This window comes from Pan paniscus, chromosome 11, assembly GCF_029289425.2.
Source record: "Pan paniscus chromosome 11, NHGRI_mPanPan1-v2.0_pri, whole genome shotgun sequence".
Classification (NCBI taxonomy): domain Eukaryota; kingdom Metazoa; phylum Chordata; class Mammalia; order Primates; family Hominidae; genus Pan; species Pan paniscus.
The window spans coordinates 14,230,914-14,252,060 of NC_073260.2; the positions used below are offsets into that span (position 1 = coordinate 14,230,914).

Here is a 21,147-nt window from a genome sequence, read left to right on the forward strand (position 1 = left end):
GACTCTAAGAGGCTTTTGAGGTACCAGGAGAAGGGTGGAAGGTTGATTTTCAGCCTGTGCTGGATGTGACTGAGCACGTTGTCTAAGAAGACATGAGGCATTGAAGCCTGGGGATTCTGATGTCCAGGCTTCAGCTTTCCTTGGTACAACACATGCCCATTTCTCTCTGAGGACTTGGGCACTGCTAGGACGTGGGGTTGCAGGTTCCCTTTTTGTGGATTCTGAAGGAATTCCTTCTTCTCAGATAAATTGCTCCCATTTTTCTTCTTGTTTCTACCTAACCCCCAGCTCCCGCCGAAGGCACTCATTGTTCTACCCTTCTTCCCTCAGTATAATCTCCTCAAGGAGTTCATATTTTCAGAAAACATGCACAAACCTCCCTTGAGGCAAAGAAGCAAATAGGACTATCATCTTGGGGATTGGGAAGTACCATGATAATAAAACATCCATTGATGTCTTAATAACTTATCTGGCTACTTATATTTTCATCAGTAATTCTAGTCCCTGTAGTGGGACTTAATGATCTATCCAAAAATGATTTGATTTTCCCTTCCTTAAAAGATGGAGCTGAATTCTCCTCCCTTGAGTGTGGGCTGGACTTAGCGATGCACTTCTAGTGAATAGAACACAGGAGAAGTGATGAGATGTCTCTTCCCAGATTGGGTTTTTAAAAGACTGGTTTCTGCCTTGCATGTGTGTTCTCTCTCTCTCTCTCTCACACACACACATACACACACACCCACACCCACCCACCCACCTCACTTTGCGGGAGGCTAGCTGGCTAGCTCAGATTGGGTTTTAAAAAGACTGGCTTCTGCCTTGCATGTGTGTTCTGTCTCTCTCTCTCTGGCTTCTGCCTTGCATGTGTGTTCTCTCTCTCTCTCACACACACACACACACACACACACACACACACCCAACTCACTTTGGGGGAGGCTAACTCCATGGTATGAGGCAGCACTGCATAGAGGGAAGGCACTTGCCATGTTGTGAAGACAGACACCCAGGCAGCCCATGGGGAGGGCCATGTGGTGAGGAAGTGAGGCCTGCCAGCAACCACAACAGCTAGCTTGGATGTAGATCTTCTGAGGCCTGCTGGCAGCCACATGAGTGGCTCAGAAAAGTGAGCTTGAACAGGGATCCTCCTACTCTAGTTGAGCCTTGAGGATGACTATAGTCCAAGCCAACAGCTTGACTCATTGTCCTGGCTTCACAAGGGCTGAATTATGTGAATCTGTGATTTTCCTTGGAGAGTCTCCTTTCTTCCAGCACTGGCTTCATTGTACCCAAGGGGCTCAATGTCCAGCTAAGATTTCTCTTATCCTGTGTAGGTTTCTGATGGACAAAGAGAGAGAATGTGTGTGTGTGTGTGTGTGTGTGTGTGTGTGTGTGTATGTGTGTACGTGTACGCACGCATGCATGAGAGAGAGAATATGTGTGTGTGTTTTGGAAGCAGCTATCTTTTTTTTTTTTTTTTTTTTGAGACAAAGTCTTACTCTGTCGCCCAGGCTGGAGTGTAGTGGCGTGATCTTGGCTCACTGCAACCTCCGCCTCCCAGGTTCAAGTGATTCTCCTGCCTGAGCCCCTTGAGTAGCTGGGATTACAGTGCCTGCCACCATGCGTGGCTGATTTTTTTGTATTTTTTGTAGACACAGGGTTTTGTCATGTTGGCCAGGCTGATCTCAAACTCCTGACCTTAGGTGATTCACCCACCTTGGCCTTAAGAAGCAGATATCTTTTGATTAAGGGGCAGTTCAGTTTTCTTTTTCTTTTTTTTTTTTTTTGGAGATGGAGTATCACTCTGTTGCCCAGACTGGAGTGGAGTGGCACGATCTTGGCTCACTGCAACCTCCACCTCTTGGGTTCAAGCAATTCTCCTCTCTCAGCCACCTGAGTAGCTAGGATTAGAGGCATGTGCCACTACACCTGGCTAATTTTGTATCTTTAGTAGAGACAGGGTTTCACCATGTTGGCCAGCCTAGTCTGGATCCTGACCTCATGATCCTCCCACCTCGGCCACTCAAAGTGCTGGGATTACAGGCGTGAGACACCGCACCTGGCCTTCATTTTTTAATTTAATTTTATTTTTTTTAAGACAGAGTTTCGCTCTGTCTCTCAGGCTGGAGTGCAGTGGCGCCATCTCAGCTCACTGCAACTTCCACCTCCCGGATTTAAGCGATTCTCCTGCCTCAGCCTCCTGAGTAGCTGGGACTACACGTGTGCGCCACCATGCCTGGTTAATTTTTGTATTTTTTATACAGACGGTGTTTTGCCATGTTGACCAGGCTGGTCTGGAACCCCTGACCTCAGGTGATCTGCCCACCTTGGCCTCCCAAAGTGTTGGGATTACAGGCGTGAGCCTCCCACACAGATTGGGAGGTAGTCCTCTGCTCTTGTTTGCCTTGTTAAGGGAAGGGCCATAAGGTAGTTATCCAGTGAAGAGTCAGTTTTCTTCTGCCTGCTCTCTCTCACCAGGCTTTAAACTCTTTTTCAACCCCTTTTCTTGGCTTTTTGGGAAGAGTGGGCAAAATAGAGCCAAGTCAGTTATGATGGTTCATTTTATGTGTCAACTTGACTGGGCCACTGAGTGCCCAGACATTTGGTCAAACATTATCTTAGGTGTGTCTGTGAGGATGTTTCTGGATGAAATTAATATTTGAAGTGATTGAGTAAAACAGATACCCTTCCGAGTCTGGGTGAGCCTCATCCAATCATTTGAAGACCTGGCTAGAACAAAAAGACTGAGCAAGAGGGAGCTTCTCCTGCCTGACTCCTTGAGCTGGGACATCAGTGTTTTCCTGCCTTTGGACTTGAACCAAAACTTTGGCTCTTGAGCGTGGTAGCTGTTGTATTGGAACTTGCGCCATTGATTCCCTTGGTTCTCAGGCCTTTAGACTTGGACTGGAACTAGACCATAGGCTCTCTTGGGTCTCTAGCTTACTGACTGACAATCTTGGGACTTTTCAGCCTCCATAATTGCATGAGCCAATTCCTTTTAATAAATATCTTTTTAAATATATATACCTCTGTCTCTCTCTCTCTACCTCTACCTCTGTCTCTCTCCTGTTGATTCTGTTTCTCTGGAGAGCCCTGACTAATATATAAGCCTAATCTTTTATTGCCTTACTTTTGTCTCATTTCAGGTTTTTCAGAGTGCTCCTAATCTCTGAGAACTTCTGCATTACTGGCTTAATTCTCTGCATTGATGCAGTCTGTCATGAAATGGCTATCTTCATGACAAACCAAGCAAAAGGAGAGGTGCTTGGGTTTTCATAAACTTGGCAGCTGTTTTGGAAACATTTTACTCTAAGGCTAGGCACCACTGTTTGTATTCTTATTTTGCATTTGGGGTTTCTTTCTCCTAAGTTATCTCTCCATATATTCTCCTGGCCTGGAAGGCATGTGTGCCTGTTTGACAGTGTCCTGGAAATTCTTTTCTAGACGGGGAGTGCATGTTGAAGGTGCTCACACGTGGTTTCCTAAAATCCTGCAAAGTGGCAGTTAGGACTTTTGTTTGTTTGTTTGTTTCTTTGTTTCTTTGTTTCTTTGAGACGGAGTCTCACTCTCGCCCAGGCTGGAGTGCAGTGGCGTGATCTCGGCTCACTGCAACCTCTGCCTCTCGGGTTCAAGCGATTCTCCTGCCTCAGCCTCCCAAGTAGCTGAGATTACAGGTGCCCGCCACCATGCCCGGCTAATTTTTTGTATTTTTAGTAGAGACGGGGTTTCACGTGTTAGCTAGGATGTTCTCGATCTCCTGACCTCGTGATCCGCCTGCCTCGGCCTCCCAAAGTGCTGGGATTACAGGCGTGAGCCACCACACCCGGCCTGCCAGTTAGGACTTTTAAACTCTTAGGATAATTTCCAAACTATAGAGTCATCATGTATAGATTTTCAGAGAACAACTGCCAAAAATAAAGATTTTAGATTTAGAATTGTTGACATAAGCCTTTTTTTTTTTGAGTTGGAGTCTCACTCTCTTGGCCAGTCTGGAGTGTAGTGGTGCGATCTCAGCCCACTGCAACCTCCATCTCCCCAGTTCAGGCAATTCTCCTGCCTCAGCCTCCTGAGTTGCTGGGACTACAGGCACGTGCCACCACACCCGGCTGATTTTTTGTAGTTTTATTAGAGACGGAGTTTTACCATGTCTCTCAGGCTGGTCTTGAACTCCTGAGCACAGGCAATCTGCCTACCTTGGCCTCCCAGAGTGCTAGGATTGCAAGTGTGAGCCACTGCGCCTGTCGTAGCCTGTCTTTCTAACAATAGATAAGCAAGCTGTTTTTCTATTGAGGTAACACCTGGCTGGTGATAATAAAGTTGTCGTCAAGTAAAAGGATTCTTACTTTTGTATAAAATAGGAATATGCATCTATATGTCCAAAACAGGTTTTTAAAATTTTACTAATTTATTTATTTTTGAGACGGGGTCTCACTCCAGTCGCCTGGGCTGCAATGCGGTGGTGCGATCTTGGCTCACTGCAGCCTTGACTTACTGGGATGGAGTAATCCTCCCACCCTAGCCTCTGAAGTAGCTGGGACCACTGTCACATACCACTACGCCCAGAAAATTTTTTGTATTTTTGGTAGAGACAGGGCTTTGCCATGTTGTCCAGGCTGGTCTCGAACTCCTGGGCTCAAGCAATCCACCCGCCTCGGCCTCCCAAAGTGTTGGGATTACTGGCGTGAGCCACTGCACAGTGCACAACCAGCTTTTTTTTTTTTTTTTTTTTTGAGATGGAGTCTCACTCTGTTGCCCAGGCTGGAGTGCAGTAGCGCAATCTTGGCTCACTGCAACCTCTGCCTCCTGGGTTCAAGTGATTCTCCTGCCTCAGCCTCCTGAGTAGCTAGGATTACAGGAGTCTGCCACCACACCTGGCTACTTTTTGTATTTTTAGTAGAGATGGAGTTTCACCATCTTGGCAAGGCTGGTCTTGAACTCCTGACCTCGTGGTCCACCCGCCTCGACCTCCCAAAGTGCTGGGATCATAGGCATGAGCCACCGTGCCTGGCCCACAACCAGTTTTAAATCATTAAGATATAAGTTAAAAAGAAGAGGAAAATGTTTTAAATAATTTATAAGAGAATTATAGAATCTGTGTTGAGAGACTACTCAGTCCAACCGAAAGCATAGTAGGAGAAATCCTAGTGTAATCACATTCCTGAAAATGAAGTCCTTAAAAATTTCTTAGTCTTAGTCTTTTCACATATAGTTCACTTACATATTTACCAATGACATACATGTATTTAGTGTTTCCTAAGAATTTTATCCAAATTGCCTGTCTCATGTACATGCTGTTGTATATAAATGCCCTTGTGACAAAATACAAATAACATTTAGTAGAGGTGTCAGTGAAATTGTGATACTTCTGTCATTGATTTTTTCAATAACTAGATGATAAAATCACAATTGTCATATAGATGTTCATAGCATTTTTACTCTTTATTATTTATTTATTTATTTTTTTGAGACTGAGTCTTGCTCTGTTGCCCAGGCTGGAGTGCAGTGGCATGATCTCCTGGCTCATTGCAACCTCTACCTCCCAGGTTCAAGCAATTCTCATGCCTCAGCCTCCCAAGTGGCTGGGACTACAGGGGTGTGCCACCATGCCTGGCTAATTTTTGTGTTCATTTAGTAGAGATGGGGTTTCACCATGTTGGCCAGGCTGGTCTCAAACTCCTGACCTCAGGTGATCTACCCATCTTGGCCTCTCAAAGTGCTGGGATTACAGGCTTGAGCCACCATGTCCAGCCTGGATTTTTACTCTTAAAAAGAGGTTCTTATGTTTGAAAATGTTGGAAACCACTAGATTAAATTATCTCTGGAGCCAGTTCTAGCCATTTCCAAAGTGGAAAAGGACTTTGGCTTAAGGGTGGAGCCTTTGCATAAGGATGTGTTCAAAGAGGATAGTACAGCATGCTGGTGACACCCCCAGAGCTTTGGCAGGTTTCTAGTCACTACTTTTCTTTGTCTTTCTTTTTAAATTCCTACATGCCCCAGAGGTTTGATTCATCTTTTTTCCAGCATCTCGTATGTCATCTATTGTTCTCTCCACCCATAAACCCTCAACTGAAACAGGATGCAGGTGGCTTAGCTTTTTCTTTACCTTGTTCACGCTGAAACTATTTGACACTATTTCACTTTTAAGGATTTTTACTGCTGTTAACAACAGAGAATGAAATGAATGAATACAAATTTGCACAATTTAGAATTTTATTAAAAATGAGAATTTCTTATCCTTCATTGAAATGTAAACAAAAAAAATTTCAGTTTTTTAGTAGTTGCTAGGATAATGGCAGTAGACTAAGTGGTGTCAAAAGTTTCTTCCAACTCTGTATTTAATTTTTAGTGGCAGATTACTCATGTTTCCTTATTTTATCACTCTTTTTTTTCTGGGAAGTCCCTAAATGTCCTTTCTCCTATTTTTCTTTTTCTTTTTTTGAGATGAAGTCTTACTCTGTCACTCAGGCTAGAGTGCAGTGGCATGATCTTGGCACACTGCAGCCTCTACCTCCTGGGTTCAAGCAGTCAAGCGATCCTCCTGCCTTAGCCTCCTGAGTAGCTGGAACTTCAGGCGTATGCCACCATGCCAGGCTTATTTTTTATACTTATTTGTTTATTTGTTTGTTTGTTTGAGATGGAGTCTTGTTCTGTTGTCCAGGCTAGAGTGCAGTGGTGCGATCTCAGTTCACTGCAACCTCTGCCTCCTGGGTTCAAGTGATTCTCCTGCCTCAGCCTCCCGAGTAGCTGGGATTACAGGCGCCTGCCACCATGTCTGGCTAATTTTTGTGTTTTTAGTAGAGACGGGATTTCTCCATGTTGGCCAGGCTGGTCTCGAACTCCTGACCTCAGGTGATTCACCCACCTTGGCCTCCCAAAGTGCTGGGACTGCAGGCGTGAGCCACTGCGCCTGGCTCTTCCTCCTATTTTTCTTTATCATTTGACTCTGAGGATAATTACTTGTAGGCCATTGAATTCATTTCATCACGGGGAGGAGAAACTCCAGGTTATTGTCTTTAATCTCTTTATTCCTTGTTTTTTACAGGAAAACTCTACTTAATAAAAACCAATAAATACTATTAACAAAAAGTCAACTTTGGTATATTCTGGCATACAACCAATGTATTGGTATGACAGATTGTATTTGCCAAATGTGTCTACAGCAGTATCGTTCATTTTACATGTTCTACCTACAATGTCATCTTCACACTCCTCCCATCTAGTGGTGAAGCCTGTGTCTCAGTCTCTTAACCAGAGCAGACTTTTGTAAATGCCTTTACCAGTAGAGCATGGCTCAAACGACGTGTCACGTTTAGGGCTAGGTTATAAAAATGCCATGGATTTCTAACTTTCTCTCTGGAGTGTCACTTTTGGAATCTGGCTACTATGTGAGGAGCCCAAGCAACTAGGAGTGGCCTGTGTAAGAGGGAAACTGAAGCTCCTGACTCTCAGCCCCAGCTGAGCTCCCAGCTGACATCTGGGATCAGCTTGCCAGCCATGTGAGTGAGCTGTCCTAAAAGCAGATCCTAATCTTCTAGTTCCCCATCACAGTGCCCTAATGAGTGCTTATGTAGTGTTTATATGTAGAGCAGAGATGAGTTGTTCCTATCAAACTCTACCCAAATTGCGGATTCATGAGCACAATAAAAGATTGTTTTAAGCCACTAAGTTATGTAGCAGGGGATAACTGGATTAGCATTCCATTTTGCCGGAGTTTAGAGATCATACTATACGTTGAACTGTAAGAACAAGAACAAGATGTATTTCTACCTTCAGGAGCACTGTTAGTTTTATAAGAGAAGAAATATGGATTATGTGTCTCCTTTATAGATTGTTATTTCACTGTCTTTCATTTTACATATTTATTAAATTATTATTTTTTTTTAACTAAAGAGCAGTACAAAACAAGAAATCAAATATTGGACAACAATATTGCTGCCTAGATAACTCCATTCTCATGTACTTCTAGTTTAGAAGGTTGTGTGCATGTTAATAAGCAGTGACTTTGGAATGATTCAGACCACATGTGTGACCGTGGAAGGCAGTATCCACTTTGTAAATCAGTTGATCTATAAAATGGTATGTACTTCATGGGTTTGCTTTGAGACTTCAATGATATTACCTGCCACAAAATATTGGCTGTTCATTATTACTGCTCCCCCACCCCCCGCCAACAATAGAGATGGGATCTTGGTCTTGTCATGTTGCCCAGGCTGGTCTTCAATTTGTGGGCTTAGGTAATCCTCCTGCCTTGGCCTCTCAAAGTGCTGGGATTATAGGTGTGTGCCACCACACCCAGCCTGGACTTTTTGATAGTAAGTGATTAGGCAGTGATACAATAGCAAAGACATGGAACCAGTTCAAATGCCCATCAATGATAGACTGGATAAAGAAAATGTGGTACATATACACCATGGAATACTATGCATCCATAAAAAGGAATGAGATCATGTCCTTTGCAGGGACATGGATAAAGCTGGAAGCCATCATCCTCAGCAAACTAACACAGGAACAGAAAACTGAACACTGCATGTTCTCACTCATAAGTGGGAGCTGAACAAGGAGAACACATGGACACAGGGAAGGGAACAACACTCATCGAGGCCATGTGGGGTGGGGGTGGTGAGGGGACGAAGAGCATCAGGACACAAATAGCTAATGTATACGGGGCTTAAAACCTAGATGACGGGTTGATAGGTGCAGCAAACCACCAAGGAACATGTATACCTGTGTAACAAACCTGCACATTCTACACATGTGAACTGTATTACCTGTTGTCACTATGCTTTATTTATTTATTTATTTATTTATTTATTTATTTATTTATTGAGACAGGGTCTCTGTCTCCCAGGCTGGAATGCAGTGGCAGGATCATAGCTCACTGTAGTCCTAAACTCTTGGGGTCAAGAGATCTCCTACCTCTGTCTTCCAAGTAGCTGGGACTACAGGTGCATGCCACCATGCCTGGTTAATTTTTTTATTTTTATTTTTTAGAGTTGTGGACTTGCTGTGTTTCTGAGGTTTGTCTTGAACTCTTGGCCTCAAATGATCCTCCTGTGCTGGCCTCTCAAAATGTTGGGATTACAGAATGTTGGGATTACAGAAGTGAGCCACCATGCTTGGCTCCACTATGTTTATTTTTTAACAAGCCTTTTAAATGTATTAATATTTTACATATAATGTGTAGATTTTAAGTGTTTAGTTCACTATGTGTTTTTTAAATCAATTTTTAATTGTTTAGTGATTAGTTGATTACAGGTAGCAGGCACTAAACCAAATGGAAGGAGGAGTCCAAGAGAGGATAACTTTTTTCGCAGAGTGCTAGTGCTTATTAGGGGATAAGGTTTATATATTACCTCATTAGAAGATAGGGGGCATTATTCACATTTAGAAAGAGAAACTGAGACTTAGGAAATTAAAGTGATTGACCCAAAGTAACACAGCTAGGAAGTGGCACAGTCAAGACAAAACAGTTTTGTTTTGCTCTGTAAAATTTTTGCTATTACTGACTAGTGACATTGAAATTATTCAGAAAAACAAAACTTGGTAGAGATAATTTCCTGTGAGGGTTTATTAAAGTCCCATAAAATAAATGAAAGCAGCCCATGATAAGGAGGTCTTCTGGTTTCAAATGCTTCAAAGTTCCTCAAGCTTTTTTTTTTTTTTTTTTTTTTTTTTTGAGATGGAGTCTCACTCTGTCGCCCAGACTGGAGTGCAGTGGTGTGATCTCGGCTCACTGCAACCTCTGCCTCCCAGGCACAAGCATTTCTCCTGTCTCACCCTCCTGAGTAGCTGGGACTACAGGCACGCACCATCATGCCCAGCTAATTTTTGTAGTTTTAGTAGAGACAGGGTTTCACCATGTTGGCCAGGCTGGTCTCGAACTCCTGACCTCAGGTGATCTACCCACCTCAGCCTCCCAAAGTGCTGGAATTACAGGCGTGAGCCAAAGTTCCTCAGGCTTCTAAAACTGGGGTAGTGTAATTTTATCAGGCATTCCTCTATAATGATTGAGGTAATCAGGTAAAAGGAGTTGTTTTCAGTAACCTAGGTACGTTTTTACTTTTCAGTATGAAAGAATATAAGACTAATAAGAATGAAAATTTTGTTTCTAGGTAGTTTATGCTATTGCATGTCTCTTATATGCAAGATTTAAAGGCTGAAATGTAAGTGATATTACTTCATTGGATAACAGACAAGCCACATACTTCAGAGGAGATGATGGATAAGTAGTTAATGAAATGTTACTGAGTGAAAAAAAACCTCTGCAGGTGTGTAGGAATGTATTATTTAATTCAGTCAGCATAGAATTCCTGCAGGCCTCAGATTTTTCTTTATTCTCTTATGTTTCATATTCCTTTATCCTTTGCAGCGTGTCAAATACATTGATGTGTTTGAAAATTGACACCAGGTAAAGAATAAATATGGTAAGTGAAAGGGTAAATGAGAGTTCAGACATTCTTTATTTTCATAAATTATTCTTAAAATTTTTATTTTATGGAAAATACTAGCTCAAAAAATGGGATAATTAGGACAGATTTTCAAGAGAAAACAATGATTTGTTCAACAGATATTTTTAAAGCATCTAGATAGGTCAGGTACTTTTTTTTGGTTAACATTCTGAAGGCTTCTGATGGAGAGTCTATTTGACATTCTTAAGGTTACTGAAAGCAGAAAATGGTTTTCTCTTAATATATTATTGGTGGGTTTTGTCTCCTAGATTTTTTTCCTAGTTCTTATAAACTGGTAAAAACCTAGAGTTTTTATTTGTAATAAAATTTTACTTGTAATAAAAAATTTAAACATCTTAAAATAAATTCAGTGACTGTTTCATGTTACAGTCTATCCTATATTCCTGGTATCCCTTTTTCTGTTCTACTTCTTATTTTTTAAATAAAAAAGTTTGTGTGTATATATTCTTTTCCCCTCGTTTATTCATTCTAGATTTTGCTTTCTGTCATCCTTCCTCTGCTCAAATACAAGCCCTGTGAGGGCAGGGATATTTCTTTGTTGATAAAGCACAGAAAATAGTGAAACATAGTAGATGTTCAACAAATTCTTTGTTGAATAAATAATACTTTTAATATTTTAAAGTTAATTCTAATATATACACAAAAGCATATATAACATGTATACTTTTTTTTTAAATTAATTTTTTTTGAGATGGAGTCTCTCTGTGTCACCCAAGCTGGAGTGCAATGGTGCAATCTCGGCTCACTGCAACCTCCGCCTCCCAGGTTCAAGCGATTCTCCTGCCTCAGCCTCCTGAGTAGACAGGCATGTGCCACCACGCTCGGCTAATTGTTTTTTTCGATAGAGATGGGATTTCACGATGTTGGCCAGGCTGGTCTCGAACTCCTGATCTCAGGTTATCCGCCCACCTTGGTCTCCCAAAGTGCTGGGATTACAGGCGTGAGGCACTGTGCCTGGCCCAACATATGTGTACTTTAAAGAAGAATTACAAATAAATGTCTTTGTTCTCACTGGTCAACTTAAAAAATAGTGTATTGTCAATACCTTGAAATTTCCTCATATTCCTCTTTTCTATGGCATTTGCCTCCTTCCCTCTCCTATTGGAAGAATAAATTATTTTTATTCATTTGCATTTTTTTCATAATTTTACAACATGAATATAACTATATTATTTAAGTGACTGGATATGACTATAACTGTAAATTGATTTTTTAGTTTCAGATTTGTTAAATTTTATATTCATGAAATGATACTGTATGTATTCTTCAGTTTGCTTTATTCATTCAACATTAGGAGTTTGAGATTCATTTGTGTTGATGCATATTGATATACTCCATTTAAACTGTTACATGGTATTCAGTTACATGACTATGTCACTGTTTATCTGTGGGCAGTTGGTTTGTGTCTAAATAACAAGCAGTGCAACTACAAACATTTAGAAAGTGTACTCTGGTGTACATGTGCTTCAAGAGTTTTTTTTTTTTTTCTTTTTTTTTTGAGGAGAGTCTCGCTCTGTCACCCAGGCTGGAGTGCAATGGCGCGATCTGGGCTCACTGCAAGCTCCGCCTCCCGAGTTCATGTCATTCTCCTGCCTCAGCCTCCCGAGTAGCTGGGACTACAGGTGCCCGCCACCACGCCTGGCTAATTTTTTGTATTTTTAGTAGAGACGGGGTTTCATCGTGTTAGCCAGGATGGTCTCAATCTCCTGACCTCGTGATCCGCCCACCTCGGCCTCCTGAAGTGCTGGGATTACAGGCATGAGCCACCGCGCCCGGCTGCTTCAAGAGTTTCTTTAGGCCAGGTGCAGAAGCTCAGGCCTGTAATCCCAGCTCTTTGGGAAGCTGAGGTGGACAGATCACCTGAGGTCAGGAGTTCGAGACCAGCCTGGCCATCATGGCAAAACCCGGTCTCTACTAAACATATAAAAATTAGCTGGGCATGGTGTGCATGCCTGTAATCCCAGCTACTTGGGAGGCTGAGGAAGGAGAATTGCTTGAACCTGGGAGATGGAGGTTGCAGTGAGCTGAGATCATGCCACCGTGCTCCAGCCTGGGCAACAGAGCAAGACTCCCTCTCAAAAAAAAAAAAAAAAAAGCCGGGTGTGGTGACACGCACCTGTAGCGCCAGCTACTTAGAGGCCAAGGTGAGAGGATCGTTTGAGCCAAGGAGTTCAAGGCTGGTGTGAGCTGTGATCATGCCACTGTGCTACAGCCTGGGCAACAGAGCAAGACCCTATCTCTGGGGGAATTAAAAAAAAGGTCCTTCAGGTTATATAGCTAAAGAAATTCTAGGTCATATAAAATGGGCATTTGTCAACTAAATATGGACAGTTGTTTTCTGAAATGGTTGTACCAGTTTACGCTCCCATCAGGTACTTCAGTGAGAATTCCAGTTTCTTTCCTTGCCAGCACTTGGTATTTTAAAAATTTAGCCATTATACTAGATGTATAATTTTTTTTTTAAGGAAAAAACTTTATTTCATTCTTCGATAACTGTAATTACTAGTGGAGTGTATGTTGGGTATTGTACAACTTCTCAAACCTTAGAATCATTATACACCATCAACTCTTTTCCTGTACCATACAATTTTCACATAGCATTTATTTTTTATGCCAGCGACTACTAAAAACCAGCTTCACCAAGATGTGACATTATTGAAAGGAATGTTGAGTGACCTTATGTTAAAGTTGAATTAGCTAGAACTTGTAGTTTGCATAGTATCCGACAGATGTCACCGTATTTACCTTGAAAATTTAAAATATTTTGCAGCATCCTTGTGAATTTGATGTGATACCCCAAGGCATCTGAGCACACAGTTTGGGAACCATTGCCTTGGAATATTAATCATAGTTACCTCCAGAGAGTGAAATTTTGGGTAATTAAAAAAATTTCTTTTTTCTTGAGATGGAGTTTTGGTCTTGTTACCCAGGCTAGAGTGCAATGGTGTGATCTCGGCTCACCGCAGACTCCGCCTCCCGCTTTCAAGCTATTCTCCCGCCTCATCCTCCCAAGTAGCTGGGATTACAGGCATGCACCACCACGCCCGGCTAATTTTGTATTTTTAGTAGAGACGGGGTTTCTCCATGTTGGTCAGGCTGGTCTCGAATTCCTGACCTCAGGTGATCAGCCCGCCTTGGCCTCCCAAAGTGCTGGGATTACAGGTGTGAGCCACTGTGCCCAGCCAAAAAAAAAATCTTTATACTTTCTGGATTTTCCACTTTTATAATGATCATATAACACAAGAGGTATTATGATTATATATATTATACATTATGATTATATATATTGCATTTACTTTTTAAAATTTTTAACTGAAATTCATAATTTTTTCTACTTTCTTTAGTCTTTACCTAATATCCTTTTTCTGTTGCACCCAGGATACCACATTACAGTTAGTCATCGCATTTCCTCAGGGTCCTCTTGCCAGTTACAGTTTCTCAGACCTCTCTTATATTTGATGACTTTGAAAATTTTGAGGGGCATTGGTCAAATATTTTGTAGAATGTCTCAACTGGGATTTGTGTGATGTTTTTCTCATGATTAAATTGGATTTTTAGGGAGGAAAATCACAGGTAAAATGCATTTCTCATCACATTGTATCAAGGGTACATGCTGTTCTGCATGACTTATTTCTGTTGACTGTAAACTTGATTACCTGGCTAAGATAGGGCTTGTCAGATTTCTTCATTGTTAAGTTACTACTTTATTCACGCTTTTCATACTGTACTCTTTGGAAGGAAGTCATTGCACAGTGCACACTTAAAGAGTGAAGGTTGTGTTCCACTTCCTTGAAGATAAAATACCTACATAAATAAGTTTTTCTTCATTTAAGATTTGTCTGTGTATTCAGTCATATATTTATATAATTGGAATCATGGATATTTGTTTCATACTTTGGTTTATAATCCAGTACTACTTTATTGTCTTGCTCAGATTGTTCTAGCTTTGGTCATTGGGAGCTCTTTTCAGTTGGCTGATAAGTCCCTTTGACATACCATTGTCATGATGGCTTTGTTTGATTTTGTTTGTTTTTTAAGTATTTCCTTCCCTTTCTGGCACTACAAGATGCTCCAGGTTCATCTTGTATATTTCCTCAGTCATAGAATCAGATATTTCTCCAAGGATCCCCGATTCCTTTTATTGGAGAATGGTATTAGAAGCCAAGAGCTAGGTGTTAGGTGTATTTGTTGCTGCTGGGGCACAATGTGGTTTTAATTTGCATTCCTGTGATGATTGATGACATCAGACACCATTGTATATGTTTATTGGTTATTTATATATCCTGTTTGTCATGTGACAAGCCTGTTTAAGACTTTTCCTAACAGCAGTGTTGCGGTTATGACAGAGACTATATGGCTCACAAAGCTTAAAATATTTATTATCTGGCCGGTTACAAGAAGAGTTTACTTGCCCCTATAGTTATAATAACTATGTTAATGTCAGTCCTGTTCTGGGTTGGTTTTGATTGGTTGATTTTTCTTATATTTTCTTCTTTCCGTGTCTGGTTATCTTTGAGTAGATAGTAGACATTGTAAAGATACTTGAGTTTTTTTTCTTTTTTATAAATTTCTTGAGACTTTTCTTGGCATGCAGTTAAATTATTTGGAAATATTTCTGTTCTTTAAGGTCATACTTTTAAGCTTTGTTAGGTGGATCAGAGTACCGTTTAGGGCTGTCATCACTAGGGCATATAACTGTACTAATGTGACATGACCCTTCTGAATGCCATACCAGGGAATTATAAGGTTTTTCAAGTCTGGCTGGTGGGAACAGGCACTATTATTGCTTGTGTGTGAGTTCCAGGCTTCCAGGCACTGTTCCCTCTAATCCTCTCAGATGATTCTTTCCTCTCTGGTAGTTTTCTTCTACACATGGGCTTATCAGTACTTGGCGGAATACTTGAGAGAAACTCTCCCTAGATCTCTAATATTTTCTCTCTGTGCAGCTTTCTCCTCTACAGCATTCTGTCCTGTGCACTCTAGATGCCTTAGCCTCTCTAGACACTCAGCTCCATCTTTTTAACTCAGGGCCTCTGCCTGAGTTCCTCTTCCCTGCGCTGCATCCTAGAAATGCTCTCAAGGCAGTCAGCTGGGGTAGTTGTAGGCCCTCCCTTCTTTTGTCCTCAGAGATCACTGTCCTTGCTGCCTAATGTCCAATATCTTGAAAACCACTATTTAGTCCAGGGATGTACAATCTTTGGCTTCCCTGGGCCACACTGGAAGAAGAACAGTTGTCTTGGGCCACATATGAAATACACTAACACTAATGATAGCTGATGGGCTAAAAAAAAAAAAAAAATTTCACAAAAAAAGTCTCATAATGTTTTAAGGAAGTTTGCGAATTTGTGTTGGGCCACATTCAAAGCCATCCTGGGTTGCGTGTGGTTCATGGGCCATGGGTTGGACAAGCTTGATTTACTCTATTTCATCTGCTTTCTTCCTTTTTTTCCAGATAGGAGGGTAAATCTAGTCCCCGTTACTATACCTTGGATAGAAGTAGAAGTCTTTGAGGTCTTTTTAAAAAATTCTGAATGGATGTTTAATTTTATCAAATGCTTTTTCTGTATCTATTGAGAAGATCATATGATTTTTTTTCTTTCTCTTTTTTCCTTCTAATGTGTTGAATTAATTTGATTGATTTTTTTTTAAAATGTTAAACCAACCTTAAATTTCTGGAATAAACCCAACTTAGTCACGATCCTTTTTTAACATATTGCTGAATTCAATTTACTCATATGTGTTTTAAGATTTTTACATCTATATTTTATACATACACTGCCCTTCTTCAGGTTTGGACATCAAGATTTTCCTTATAAATGGTTATCCAAGGTTATAGTGGGTGGGAAATGTTCTCTCTTTTTCTCTAGAAAAGTTTGCATAATACTGGTGTTCTTTTTTAAAGAGAAGCGGTTTAATTGGTTCATGGTTCCGCAGGCTGTTCAGGAAGCATGGCAGCATCTGCTTCTGGGGAGGCCTCAGGGCGCTTTTACTCATGGTGGAGGCAAAGCGGGAGCAGGCCTCTTAAATGGCAGGAGCAGAACCATATTAGTCCATTCTCATACTGCTATATAGAAATAACTGAGACTGGGTAAATTTATAAAGAAAGAGGCTTAATTGGCTCACGGTTCTACAGGCAGAACAGGAAGCACAGCAGCTTCTGCTTCTGTGGAGGCCTCATGGTGGAAGGTGAAGGAGAAGCAGGCAGGTCTTACATGGCTGGAGCAGGAGCAAGAGAGTGGGGAGGCAACCAGATCTCACGAGAACTCACTATTGCCAATTGAAATCATGAGGAACTACCCCCATGATCCAATTCCCTCCCACCAGACTCCACCTCCAACATTGGGGATTGCTGTTCAACATGAGATTTGGTCAGGGATACAGATGCAAACCATATCAGTCGCCCAGGCTGGTCTTGAACTCCTGGCCTCAAGTGATCCTCCCACCTCAGTCTCTTGAATAGCTGGGATTATAGGTGTGTGCCACCATCCCCAGCTAATTTTTAAAATTGTGTTTTAGAAACATAGTCTCGTATTTGGACCACTGTTTAATTACAGATCTACTTCTCTAACAGATATAGGACTGTTTAGGTTTTCCATTTGCACTTGTTTCGGTTTTGGTCAGCTGTGTTTTTCTATGAAGACAAATGATCTGTTCAAGGTCATACATCTTATAATGAATAAACTTTCCAATCTTAAACTTTTTCAAATGGTGTCATACCAACATAATACGTATGTTTAAATTTGTAAACTCTTTTATCCTCTCTACTAGAATATCAACTAGTGGGTAGATTCTGTATTTACTAAAACTTCCTATCATCTGAGTCTTAAGGCCTATAAATAGATATTTGAATTAAATTAAAGCATGCTTGGGGCCAGACATGGTGGCTCATGCCTGTAATCCCAGCACTTTGGGAGGCCGAGGCAGGTGGGTCACTTGAGGTCAGGAGTTTGAGACCAGCCTGGCCATCATGGCGAAACCCCATCTCTACTAAAAAATACAAAAATTAGCTGGGCGTGGTGGTGCATGCCTGTAATCCCACCTACTTGGGAGGCTGAGGCAAGAGAATTGCTTGAACCTGGAAGGTGGCGGTTGCAGTGAGCCGAGATCACATCACTGCCCTCCAGCCCGGGAGACAGTGAGACTGTGCCTCAAAAATAAATACATAGATAGATAGATAGATAGATAGATAGATAGATAGATAGATAGATAAATGGAAACCTTGATTTAAGTAGTTACTTCAGTAGTTCATTTGGGCTTTGTCAGTCAATAACACATTTTACTTCTGTAGTAATGGGTTACTGATAAGGGAAAGATATGTTAGGGTATGTATTGAATAAAAAGGTGGGAATGGGGAATTGAAAGTATGGTTCTTTAAGTTATTTACTCATTTTTTTAATTGTTTGGTGTTTTATTAAATACATGGCACTTTAATAACAAATGTAAGCTCCTCTCTCTCTGTTACCAGAGACCTTTTATTATTATTATTATTATTATTATTATTATTTTTTAATTGATCATTCTTGGGTGTTTCTCGCAGAGGGGGATTTGGCAGGGTCATAGGACAATAGTGGAGGGAAGGTCAGCAGATAAACAAGTGAACAAAGGTCTCTGGTTTTCCTAGGCAGAGGACCCTGCGGCCTTCCGCAGTGTTTGTGTCCCTGGGTACTTGAGATTAGGGAGTGGTGATGACTCTTAACGAGCATGCTGCCTTCAAGCATCTGTTTAACAAAGCACATCTTGCACCGCCCTTAATCCATTTAACCCTGAGTGGACACAGCACATGTTTCAGAGAGCAGCGGGTTGGGGGTAAGGTCATAGATCAACAGCATCCCAGGGCAGAAGAATTTTTCTTAGTACAGAACAAAATGGAGTCTCCTATGTCTACTTCTTTCTACACAGACACAGCAACAATCTGATTTCTCTATCTTTTCCCCACATTTCCCCCTTTTCCATTCGACAAAACCGCCATCGTCATCATGGCCAGTTCTCAGTGAGCTGTTGGGTACACCTCCCAGACGGGGTGGTGGCCGGGCAGAGGGGCTGGCTCCTCACTTCCCAGAAGGGGCGGCCGGGCAGAGGCGCCCCCCACCTCCCGGACGGGGCGGCTGCCGGGCGGAGACGCTCCTCACTTCCTGGACGGGGCGGCTGCCGGGCGGAGGGGCTCCTCACTTCTCTGACGGGTTGGCTGCCGGGCGGAGGGGCTCCTCACTTCTCAGACGGGGCGGCCGGGCAGAGACGCTCCTCACCTCCCAGACGGGGCGGCGGGGCAGAGGCCTCCCCACATCTCAGACGATGGGCGGCCAGGCAGAGACGCTCCTCACTTCCTAGATGGGATGGCGGCCGGGAAGAGGCGCTCCTCACTTGCTAGACGGGATGGTGGCCGGGAAGAGGCGCTCCTCACTTCCCAGACTGGGCAGCCGGGCAGAGGGGCTCCTCACATCCCAGATGATGGGCGGCCAGGCAGAGACTCTCCTCACTTCCCAGATGGGGTGGCGGCCGGGCAGAGGCTGCAATCTCGGCACTTTGGGAGGCCAAGGCAGGCGGCTGGGAGGTGGAGGTTGTAGCGAGCCGAGATCACACTACTGCACTCCAGCCTGGGCAACATTGAGCACTGAGTGAACGAGACTCCGTCTGCAATCCCGGCACCTCGGGAGGCCCAGGCTGGCAGATCACTCGCGGTTAGGAGCTGGAGACCAGCCCGGCCAACACAGCGAAACCCCGTCTCCACCAAAAAAATACGAAAACCAGTCAGGCATGGCGGCGTGCGTGCAGGCGCTCGGCAGGCTGAGACAGGAGAATCAGGCAGGGAGGTTGCAGTGAGTGGAGACGGCAGCAGTACAGTCCAGCTTCGGCTCGGCATCAGAGGGAGACTGTGGAAAGAGAGAGAGAGGGAGACTGTGGGGAGAGGGAGATGGAGAGGGGAGAGGGAGCTTATTTACTCATTTTAAAATTTATTTTTAGAGATGGGGTCTTGCTCTGTTGCCGAGGCTGGAGTACAGTGGCACAATCATAACTCACTGCAGCCAGGCTCACTCCCCAGCTCAGGCTGTCCTCCTGCCTCAGCTTCCCGAGTAGCTAGGACTGCAGGCACATGCCATGACACCTGGGTAATATTTAAAATTTTCTTAGAGACAGAGTCTCACTATGTTGCCCAGGCTGCTCTTGAATTCCTGGGCTCAAGTTATCCTCCCACCTCAGCCTCCTGAATAGCTAGGATTACAAGCATGAGCTATCTTGCCTGGCTCTGGTTCTTAAACCTTGGAGGTTCCATTTATATGGTTGTATTTCTTTTTCTTTTCTTTTTCCTTTTTTTTTTTTGAGACAGTATCTCCCTCTGTCGCCAGGCTGGAGTACAGCGGGGCGATCTCGGCTCACTGCAACCTCCGCCTCCTGGGTTCAAGCGATTCTCCTGCCTCAGCCTCCCAAGTAGCTGGGACTACAGGCCCACACCACCACCCTTGGCTAATTTTTGTATTTCTAGTAGAGACGGGGTTTCACTATGTTGGCCAGGATGGTCTCGATCTCCTGACCTTGTGATCCTCTGCCCTCGGCCTCCCAAAGTGCTGGGATTACAGGCGTGAGTCACTGTGCCCAGCCTGTTGTATTTATTTTTCTAGATTACAGTTAATTTTGTTTTCATTTCTTGAAACCTAGTAGAATATGTATCTGCCTATAATTCAAGGGCAATTGAAAGAAAGAAAAATAACTCAAGGCCAGGCATGGTGGCTCACATCTGTTATCCCAGAACTTTGGGAGGCTGAGGCAGGAGGATCATTTGAGCCCAGGAGTTCAAGACCAGCGTGGGCAACATAATGAGACTCTGATGCTACAAAAAACTAAAAAAAAAAAAAAATTAACCAGGCATGTTGGCACATGTCTAGTTACTTGGGAGGCTGAGGTGGGAGTATTGCTTGAGCCCAGGAGGTCAAGGCTGCAGTGAGTGGTGATTGTACTCTGCACAGTGAAACCCTGTCTCAAAAAAAAAAAAAAAAGGAAAAATAATGCCAGTTCAGCATATGATTTAGCAAAACCGTTTTTGATTTCTCTTTAAGAGAGATTGTAACTTGAATCCTCCTTTTAGTGGGGAGAATTTAATGAATATTTCACATTTCAGTGTAATAAAATGTGTCCAACTTGTTACACAAGACTTAGTTTAAGATTCACATGTTTGGGAAGAATGTGGGTTTGAGTGGTGAGGGTTCAGTTGAAGGTCTCTTTCTATAAAGTATATAATTTGTTGCCAAAGGAAATATTACCTAGCAGCAGTTTACATGTGCCAAGAGAGGACAGAGAAGTCTTATAGTAGAAATTGTACAGAGGAGCTGTCAAACTAGATCCCTGAGGGTGTCAGACAGGAAATAAAGCTTATGATGCTAAAAAATTTTACTGGATGACTAGGCCATTGGAAATGAATCTTCCAGTGCTTGTGTTTTTTTTTTTATCATGCTTTTATTTGAAGACAGTTACTTACACTTACAAATTTAAACTGTTTAAGGTATTTAGACCAAAATTTAAGAAACTTTATAAGATCTTATTGGCTAAATATTGACTTAACTATATATATATATATATATATATTTTTTTTTTTTTTTTTTTTTTTTTTTTTTTGAGATAGAGTCTCACTCTGTCACGCAGGTTGGAGTGCAGTGGTGTGATCTTGGCTCACTGCAACCTCCGCTTG

At 42.4% G+C, this 21,147-nt stretch overlaps 1 protein-coding gene across 10 annotated transcripts in view; it reads left to right on the forward strand.

Moving 5' to 3' along the window:
* The window catches only part of SCAI (suppressor of cancer cell invasion), a 201,378-nt gene that overhangs the window by 16,496 nt on the left and 163,735 nt on the right, over positions 1 to 21,147 (forward strand). The window lies entirely within an intron of this gene.